Source organism: Portunus trituberculatus, chromosome 7, assembly GCF_017591435.1.
Source record: "Portunus trituberculatus isolate SZX2019 chromosome 7, ASM1759143v1, whole genome shotgun sequence".
Classification (NCBI taxonomy): domain Eukaryota; kingdom Metazoa; phylum Arthropoda; class Malacostraca; order Decapoda; family Portunidae; genus Portunus; species Portunus trituberculatus.
This window is the reverse complement of record NC_059261.1, coordinates 1148743-1158742: the sequence shown is the minus strand read 5'-3', so window position 1 is coordinate 1158742 and position 10000 is coordinate 1148743.

Here is a 10000-nt window from a genome sequence, read left to right as displayed (position 1 = left end):
GAAAGTGGCAGATCTCAAATAGTAATCAAAAGGATTATCAGGAATTATGATAAGTGTCTTGAAGCCTCCCTCATCAAAGAGTCAAGTCATTTGTAAGGAAGGAGATGCATACAGCACAAGGATAGATTATAGGCTCCTGATTAACGTCAGCAACTGTGAGACAGGGAAGCTGGCAAAGAACACACAACACAGGGCACACAATGCACCTTAAAAGCGATTACATTGGGTAATGGTAGACTGCTTTAGTTCAGATTAGCTACTTTTTGTTATATAAGATAACCCAGCAGTCAGTCAGCTTTAGTCCATCCCCTTACAATGAACAAAAGTAGAATTACAGTAATTTGGGACCCATTTATAATTACCCAAAATAACTTCCAATAACACCAGAATAATTATGATAAACAACTAAATTAACTGATCATTTGATGCTCATTACATTTTTTTCTGCACCCTAAAATTAGTAGGGGAGAGTGGGGCACGTTGAACATAGGGGCACATTGAACCATTGGATTTTTCAGGAATAGTTTGTCTCCCAATCAGCAGATGTCTCTTGTGTACAACGCTCTTCAGAAGCTCCACTCAAGCACCAGTTGAGTGGCAGCCTTCATTGAGGGAGGAACGTGCTGGTTGTTTTTTTTTTTAATATTTGACCTACTTTGTTCATCTGTTGAGGTAAGTACCAAACCTTCTAACACTTTCCACATAACTGATGCTTATGATCAAATTATTCGAGTGAGTTACGTGGTAAGTGAAGTTTATTACAGGATACCAAACAAATTTGAATTCAACTTTGCTATTCTCTGAAACACATGTTTTTGTAATGGCTGGAAATGGGGCACTTTGAACCATTAAAATAGGGGCACATTGAAATATGGTTCAATGTGCCCCACAATACTGTTCAATGTACCCCATAGCATTGTAATTGATTTGTTCTTATTTATAGGCCTACTGTTATGATTTTCATTATTATTATTATTAATATTGTTATTATTATTGTGAAAATTATTATTATTATTATTATTATTATTATTATTATTATTATTATTATTATTATTAGGTAATGTTCTAGTTGTTGTACATACTGATTATTAATAGAAAATAATAGGCTAAGTGGTTCCTAATGTTTAACATCTAATGAATGAGCTTGATGTTGTTTTCATTTCAGGAAATGGTGCGAAAGTATCTTGCAAAAACTGATCGAGGAAGAGCCGATGGGAACTTAATGGAGAGAGCTGTTGACGAAGTTGTCAAAGGAAAGTCCATCAGGGAAGTTAGTCGTTTGCTGGATGTAAACCGGATTACATTGTCAAGATATGTTAAGAAATTCCAAGCAGGGCAAGCTGAAAAAACAAAAGACTATGCTCCTAACTTCCAAGAAGTTAGGTGTCCTATGGCGTCTTCGTCCATTTTTCTCTCCCTCCCAGCTGCTTGCTCTGTACAAGGGCCTTATCCGCCCGTGTATGGAGTATGGCTCTCATGTCTGGGGGGGATCCACACACACAGCTTTACTAAACAAGGTGGAATCTAAAGCTTTTCGTCTTATCAACTCTTCTCCTCTAACTGACTGTCTTGATTCTTTAAGTCACCGCCGCAATGTTGCATCTTTATCTGTCTTCTACCGCTGTTTTCATGCTGTCTGCTCTTCTGAACTTGCTAACTGCATGCCTTCCCCCTCCTGCGGCCTCGCTGCACAAGACTCTCTACTTCTTCTCATCCCTATTCTGTCCATCTTCCTAATGCAAGAGTTAACCAGTATCTTCACTCCTTCATTCCCTACACTGGTAAACTCTGGAACTCTCTACCTGTGTCTGTATTTCCACCTGCCTATGACTTAAACTCTTTCAAAAGAGGAGTGTCAAGACACCTCTTACGTTAACTGGACCCTCCTTTTAGATTTTTTTTGTTTTTTCTCTTTCTACTTTCTTCTTAACAGGGCCTGGCAACCAGCGGGATTTTTTTTTTTCCAACACTTTGTTTGCCCTTGGCCAGTGCCCTTGTAATGTAAAAAAAAAAAAAAAAAACTACAATACCAGACAGGTTGGTTGACTGCCTTATACATGTTAACTGAATTTATTATAAATGCATGCTAGAAATGGAACAGATATTATATTTTCATTGACAATATAATAATGATGATAATAATAATAATAATAATAATAATTATTATTATTATTATTATTTTTTTTTTTATTAATTCGAGTTGTGTTTCTGCTTTAGGTATTTACTGAAGAAGAAGAAGACGGACTTTCTGAATATATCGTAACTTGCTCCCAGTTGTTTCATGGCCTTGGCTTGACAGCAGTAAGACGACTTGCATTTGAATATGCAATGAAGAGAGATAAAACTTGCCCAGATTCTTGGAAACATAACTGTATGGCAGGAAAGGACTGGATGGCTGGATTTATGAAGAGAAGTTACAAAAGTTACGAAAAGCACAGAAAAAAATAGTTGTTGAGGATGAAAGTTCAGATGATGAAGTGGAAAACATATCAATGCATGGGGAATCAAGTGAATATGAAGAGGATTTTGCTGATGATCAGACAGATGATCAGTCAAGAAAAGACCCAGAGGATGAAGACTATGTTCTTATCAAATTGAAGCTTGAAAATTCAGAGAATAAATGGGTATTTTATGTTGGCCAAATAAAAGAAAGGATTAAGGATGAAGAAGAAACATGTTATGATGTTGATTTTTACCGACAGTCTAAGAAGTTACCTGGAAGGTTCGTCAAACCAGCTAATGAGGATAGAGCAAAAGTCATGAAAAATGAAATAGTTATGTGTCTGCCCAAACCTATCACTACTGGTGGTACCAAGCGAGTGCAGTCAATGTTGAAGTTTCCTCTAAACTTGGAGGAATATAAATGTCACTAGATTTCTTTTATATAATTTCTTGAAGATTTAGTTGTCTTTAGCACTTACAATTATGTGATATGACTAGTCCAGTCAGGTAGGCAAGTGCGGCTTACATTATGAGTCATTCATACCAAGAAGAGTATTAGATTTATTTGTCTTAGCACTTATTATTTTTGTGATACTAGTCCAGTCAGGTAGGCAAATGCTGCTTACATTATGAGTCATTCATACCAAGGAGAGTAGGTATTATAGCGTTTATTTTACATGTTTACCTTCTACATTAAGCATGCCATGTACGATTATAATAAAAAGGAACTTTATATTTTGTATACATCAAAAGGGAGAAAATATGTGTATTCTGAATGAATTATTAAAATATTTTTATTTCTAGACTTTGTTTTTTATTTTGCCTTCATTATTAAAGTTTAAAGACATGGTTCAATCTACCCCATAGCATGGTTCAATGTACCCCGCCTATGGGGCAGTTTGAACCATTTTAGAAAAAAAATAATCTGCCAAATTTTCCACTATGAAAACAAGATATATCAATCATTCCTATTGTCAACTTTGGGTAGAAGGATGAAGATGAATATCGCATGGGAGAAACATAAGTTTAGCCGAAAGATATTTGCCTATGACCAGATATGTCCAAAACCTGTTCAACGTGCCCCACTCTCCCCTACTACAGCAAAATAACATAATGTGACAGCAATGGAAACAATTCATGGAGCATTTTATTAGCAACCTCTGAATGACATTTGGAGTTAGCACATAATTACATAAGCTTACCTTACAAATGAACAATGGTAGGTGGCTGGAATGAGCTCCATAATCAGGCTGTTGGTGTCAAGTCAATGGGGATGGAATAGGATGACAGGTAGATGTGTTTTAGTTAAGCTGTCTTACGAGCAAAGCTTAAATTTTCACAAAAGAATTAGGAGAAAGCACATGTAACCTATTGCTATGAGAGGCTGCCAAGAAAGGTGATGGGACACATATCTACTACATGTTTGCTTGAAGATTACTGCACTGCGGAGTCATCAATCCCCACACAGTAACTTCAGTCACTTACCTTGTCCATTTGTTATAACACACACACAACATTGCAGGATGGTGTGGTGAGGCATTGTTTGCATTCTTCCATGTGCGTTAAACCACCAGAGAGAATTTTTACAAGTTGATACTCTTTTTTTATTGTTGGAAAGGGGTGGGACAGGGTGAGCAAGGCAGGGGGTTGGGTTGTGTCCCATTTCCCTCCCTTCCCTCCCTGGCCACATGTGCAGAGAGGGGAGTGAAGCAGTGTCTGCCTCACTTCCCATATCAATGTCTGAGATGGAGGGTGTGCCCATTGTAGGACCAAGTAAGGTAATAGAATGTTTTTTTTATTGTGAACCAGTCGGCCCCGCTAAGTTGAATAAAGAGCCTTCTCACACCGCCAAGGAGCCAAGTCGGGCCCTGACACAAGGAGATAGAAGCTGATAGTGGTTGCAGCTGTAATCACACCAGGCTTGTTGTGAACAATTGGCTGGCATGGGTTACCATTATGTGCTGTGGGGTTTGGAATGTTACTGGACTTTGAAGCTCAACTAAACTTGGGAATCAGAGGATATTGACTTTTAGTTGGGCAGAAGTGTCTCTTTTCTTCTCAACTCCAGCGTGGTAAGGGAGCTGGTCTTGTTGTCTGAAAGATTACTTATAACACTACTCAACTAGAGGGCTGTGACATGGTATGAACGTGGGTGGTTTGTTTGTTGTTTTGTCGTGCTCAAGAGAATGGTATGTAGTTTATGTTACGTTGCAATCCTCAAATACTATACCCTGCATTTGTTCTCTTCCTAGAATGTGGCTGATGGGTCCCTTCCAGTGAAGTGTTTACTGCAATGGTAATATTTCTGCAATATCTCAAAATATTGCAGAAGTGAGTGTACCACATGCTAAGTCATGCAGGTGGTGACTCAATAAGGCTAGTTAAGAGTGCTGATAGCCATAAAGTGGGGCAGAGCCTGGGTTATGGCTGACATTGAGGGCTGCAGAACACTATGGGCCATTTCAAGCATAGATAAAAGCCCATCTGTACCAGACTGTGGGAGTCAAAGTTTGGGGAGAGGCAGCCCAAGTGAGGTAGCTAGTGAGAAGTGGCATGTTGTGCTCATAAAAACTGTGTCTGCAATCCACTGGGCTGCTGACTTCTTGTGGCTTCCCTTGTGTTCTCTCTCTGGTAGTGTTTCAATTTTCTTACTTGTTCGTCAAAGTAACTTTTTTTTTTTACTGATTTCTCTCTTGTTCTCTTTCTTTTTGTTTTCCTTTTCCATATCACCTTTTTTTCTCTCATGTGCTAAAAGATGAAGGACAAACAAGTGTATCTCTCTCTCTCTCTCTCTCTCTCTCTCTCTCTTTCTGTTACCTTGATGACTGGTGAAGAGACAGAAACAATCATACTTGATACGATTCCTCAATATTCAAGTCAAGGTACTTCATGACTTCAGCAGCCTAATGCTTATCCTCACCATCTGTTTATCATCATTACTGTAAGAAGAGGCCAGAAAACCAGGAGAGAGAGAGAGAGAGAGAGAGAGAGAGAGAGAGAGAGAGAGAGAGAGAGAGAGAGAGAGAGATAGTTTGTGTGTGTCGGTGTCTTGGTCTGGTAATCATTGATGTCACAAAGATCATTTATAACTTTATTCACAAATCACAGTATATTTCTAGATACCAACAGCTCTTATCATTACTCCCATTACAAAGGTGGATTTACACATGTCTTGTTATGTTAGCACCATTTCAAGTTTAGTTATTAACCCTTTCACTATAACAGCCACACCATGTCAGCATTCAAGGCACCACAGCAGTATTTGCTTCCACAGCCACAAAGATAAAGAAGTGAATCATTCTTACACTATTCAAATATTCAAGGAACTATGATATAAAAAGTGTCCAAAATAGTAGTAGTAATCTCAGAAAAAGGGTCTATCAGTGAAAGAATATGTCAATATCCATTTCTTTTCTTCTCATGCAAGAGGAATACCTACCAAAGACAAAAAAAAAAAAAATAAATAAATAAAAAAAAAAAAATAAATAAAATAAATAAAAATGAAAAAAATAAAATAAAAATAAAAAAGGCCCACTGAAACTGCAGGTTCCCTAAATGATTGTGAAGGAATTAGCCAAAATTCAGCAACAAATGTCTTAAAAGAAGTAAAGTTGTAGGAAGATGGAAATATAAAAGCAGGCAGGGAGTGCCAGAGTTTACCAGTGAAAGGGATGAATGATTGAGAGTACTGGTTAACTCTTGCATTAGAGTTGGACATAACAGGGATGAGAGGAAGAGGAAAGCTTGTGCAGTGAGACCGCAGGAGGAGGGAGGTATGCAGTTAGCAAAATCAATAGAAGTTAACATGAAAATAGCAATAAAAGACATAGAGAGCTGCAACATTCTGGCAGTGAGAAAGAGGCTGAAGAGTCAGTCAGTCAGAGGAGGGGAGTTGATGAAACGAAAATTTTACACTTCCAGTAATTAGCTATTCTTATTTCCCCACACACAAATACATTAATCATACAGTCCTATTCATCACTTTAGCACCATTTAACTTATAGTCAACAATGAAAACAAACTAGTTCTAAGAAAACCTGAGTTATGAAAATCATTCAACATTTGTGTATTGAACTTCGTGAAATAAGAAGTGTTATCAGTTCTATCCGTCACCGGTTAGCCACTCCTGATGAACTGGCCAGGTTCACACCACAGGGTGTCCTCCAGTTTTGGTGGAGTTCCATTCGTAGTTTGTACACTAAAGTCAGCACACACAGTATGTCACTCACCTATGCTAATGCCAGTCATAATTCAGGACATCACAACATTATTAATGTACCTGTAGGAAGGCCACATGGAGGACATACAACAAATAAAAATCAGATAAATCAGTAATAAAAAAAACAAACCGGCAATGGAGAACATACAGGGACTAGCACTACCGCCATCATAACCACCGAATGGTGGCAGTCAAGACTGTTGTAAACCGAAAACTTCCTGTATCCATTTCAGTGTCTAGAGAGGGAATGTGCCATCACTGATGTCACTCCATCAATGGGAAAATGAAAATAAGCTGCCAAATATCCTTTAGGTAGAGAGGAGCACTTTGTCACACTAATTCTGTGGGGCAGGAGAGCACTTTGCCTCACAAGTAGAGGTAAGAACACTCTGCCTTCTCACTGACAGACATTTAGTAGTCTCAATTAATTAAAAATACCTATTGGTGGAAATACATCACTGGTGGCAGTGTAAGCCACACCTCACTTGTGGACTGGATCTTGTGCTATCCCCATTCAAAAACCTCCCAGTCCAGTCACTCAATGACCTAAGGCCAGTTGCCATCACTCTCATCCCCAGCCTCATTTGTGAAGATTTTGGGTTTGATTGGACTTACATTAAAATTAGTACCTCTCTTGACATCCACATATGATCAACAATTTACCACATAACTTACAGAACATAAACTAACCAAAAAAGCCAAGCTGGAACATGACACCCCAGACAATCCAGCAGTGCAGTCTTATTCATTACTACATTACTACTCTCTGACTGCTACAGTTTCTTCTCAAATGTTTAGTCAAGTTTAGTGACATGATGGACAACAGCAACAGTGACTATACAGCTCAAATCTTGTAGCACTGGTACTCTTATCTCTTAATCATTTCTCTTTGACTACAATGGCTTCTCTTCCTAATCAATACAGTTACAAAGAGCTGTGCTGCAAGTTTAGAGTACTTTCTATTTCAAAATGCATGCTTTAGGGTTCGAGGATCTCCAAGAGCACGGGTTCGAATCCTGTCCACAGTCTGAATGTAGTTTGGGCTTCCTCACTCAGGGCAAAGGTTTCCTAGCGGGTGGGCTTTGAGATAGAAGGTACCCCAAAAAGTATCTCCTTTAGCCCAGAAATTTCTGTGAAGAGCCCACATGGTATAAATAAAAAGACATCACTGAAAATAAGAGTGGTCAAATCATTCAACCCATTCAGTGTCTGCATGGAAAGCCTTCAGTTAAGGACTGTCTCAGCTTATGCTGTTTGGTGGTTACAACACTGGCAGTGCTTGTCTTTGGACATTCCCCTTGGTTGAGTTTTTTGTTATTAATTTATCTCATCATGTTTTACTTAGTGTATATCCTTCATGTACTTTTCTAACAAGCAGTTATGTTTTTATCTCCTAAGAGTAGGATTATGACATTACAATATGGTAACATAATATCAGCATGAGTGAGTGACATACTGTAAATGCTTACTTAGGATGGTTCCAACCTACACTGAAAATTGACCTTTGAAGAGGAGTATGAACTAAACTCCATTGTAACTTACTGACCCCATATAGTCACCTTTTTCACTTTGACTTGCAGATTCTTCTCAAGTGCTGAGAAACCTTGCAGGACAACTTTAGATTCCACTGACGCCAGAAAGAGTGACATGATGGCTAAAATATTTCAGTACCTTTAATTTACCAGTATCAACTCAGAACAATAAATCACATACTGTCATTAGTTGTCAAAGGGTTAATTTCTGCATCAAAGTGGTTTAATTTATCATTACATTTCACAGTGCCGTGGTACAGTGGAACCATGCGTGCTTTGGGATCCTAGAGGTCTCCAAGCGCACGGGTTCGAATCCTGTCCACGGTCCGAGTGTAGGTTGGTTGGGCTTCCTCACTCGGGGTAAGGGTTTCCTAGCGGGTGGGCTTTAAGATAGGAGGTACCCTAAAAAGTATCCCCTTTAGCCCATAAATTCCCGTGAAAAGCCCACATGGTATAAAAAAAAAAAAGGTTGTTTGCTGGCAGGATACTTGTTCGTTCTCTCTCTCTCTCTCTCTCTCTCTCTCTCTGTATATATGTATGTGTGTACACACACACATATATATATATATATATATATATATATATATATATATATATATATATATATATATATATATATATATATATATATATACAAACATGGAAACTTTATTGAAAACCTAAAGAAAAATAACTTGCACTTCCAAGAGTGATGAGTCTACACTTTCCATATGACCTGTGATAGAGGTGGTAGTTTTTCACTCCCTCAGGCTCTCCACACCCAAATAAGGCTGACTGACCAGACACACACTTCACTTTACTTTTTGTACAATGAGCATTGTATGTATTTGTTATTTCTATGTCAATGAGCACTGTATGTATTTGTTATATCTATGTCCTATGTAAAAGTAGGAACACTTCAGATATTCTTTCTGGGTAGATTATTCCTTCACTGGGAATGTTGTTGTTGTTGTTGTTGTTGTGGGGCGGCATCCTGACGGTGAGAACACCTGCAGTTATTGGCCGCACTGTGGATCGTGTTCAGAAACACTTTCTTCTCTCACCACAAACGTCTTTGTGTGTTTCTCCTACTGATGATGTAGAAATCTTGTTATCCTGTCATTAAAACCATAAAAACAGCCTTAACCCTATCACACACACACACACACACACACACACACACACATACACTGTAGTGTAGTGGTTAGCACACTTGGGTCACAACTGAGAGGGTCTGGGTTCAGCAAAGCAAATGGGCAAGCCTCTTAATGAGTGTAGCCCCTGTTCACCTAGAAACAAGTAGGTACAGGATATAAATCAAGGGGTAGCGGCCTTGCTTTCTTGGTGTGTGGAGTGTGGTGTGGTTTCAGTCCTACCCTAAGATCAGTCTATGAGCTCTGAGCTCCCTCCGTAATGGAGACAGCTAGCTGGATGACCAGCAGACAACCTTGAATACATAGAAGGCCTATGTAGGAGTACAAAATAGAAGATATTATAATGGAAAAGAAGGAAGAGCAAGACCTGGGAGTGATTATACAAGACACCCTGATCCCAGAAAGGCACATAAAAGGGTTATTTACTTCAACATACAAGACACAAACAAATATCAGGGTGGCATTTAACTACATGGACAAGAGTATGAAGCAAAAAAATCATAACCACTATGATGAGATCCAGGCTTGAATATGCAGCAGTGGTGTGGTCACCACACATGCAAAAGAACAGCAGGAAACTAGAAAGAATCTAAAGGACTGCTACAGAGATGGTGCCAGAAATAAAGGACCTTCCCTATGAAGACAATAAAGGAAGTGGAACTACTAACTTTGAA